Source organism: Ailuropoda melanoleuca, chromosome 2 (genome assembly GCF_002007445.2).
Source record: "Ailuropoda melanoleuca isolate Jingjing chromosome 2, ASM200744v2, whole genome shotgun sequence".
NCBI classification, from domain to species: domain Eukaryota; kingdom Metazoa; phylum Chordata; class Mammalia; order Carnivora; family Ursidae; genus Ailuropoda; species Ailuropoda melanoleuca.
The window spans coordinates 199,333,818-199,334,269 of NC_048219.1; the positions used below are offsets into that span (position 1 = coordinate 199,333,818).

At 69.5% G+C, this 452-nt stretch overlaps 2 protein-coding genes across 4 annotated transcripts in view; one reads left to right on the forward strand and one right to left on the reverse strand.

Moving 5' to 3' along the window:
* Positions 1 to 452, reverse strand: part of HDLBP (high density lipoprotein binding protein) — a 290,773-nt gene that overhangs the window by 242,452 nt on the left and 47,869 nt on the right. The window lies entirely within an intron of this gene.
* Positions 7 to 452, forward strand: part of BOK (BCL2 family apoptosis regulator BOK) — a 173,047-nt gene continuing 172,601 nt past the window's right edge. For all 3 annotated transcript variants that reach the window (XM_034655590.1, XM_034655591.1, XM_034655592.1), the window contains exon 1: positions 7 to 124. The gene's annotated coding sequence lies outside the window, so the exon portion shown is untranslated. The remainder of the gene's footprint in view (positions 125 to 452) is intronic.

Consider the following 452-nt stretch of genomic DNA (forward strand, 5'->3'; position numbering starts at 1 on the left):
GAGGGGCGGGCGCGCGCCCTCGCCGCTTTGGATGGAAGGATCGAGGTCGGCGGAGACGGCGGCCAGTAGATCCTGAGGCTAGAGCCCCTCCCCGGCCCCGCACGCGCGACATGCCGCGGGAGAGGTGAGCAGGGCGACCTCGCCGTGGGAACGGCGACGCCCGGGACAAACACCGAGGACGGCGAGGCGCGGGGGCGGGTGTTCTCGGAGCGCGCGGCCGGGCTGGGTCCTGGCCGTCGCCTGTCACCCGCCCGCTCCTCCGCCGCCCGCGCACTCGTCTTCGAGCGCGGGCACGGCGGCCCCAAAGCATATCGCCATCCCCCCGCGGTCCATCCTATCCCGGGCAGCCGTGGGGGATCTTTGTGATTTAACTTGGAATTCAAAAGAATGTGACACCATGTTTTTAAAGATTGGGGGCCCCCAAACGAACGGTCCCTCGCAGTCGGCCGCAG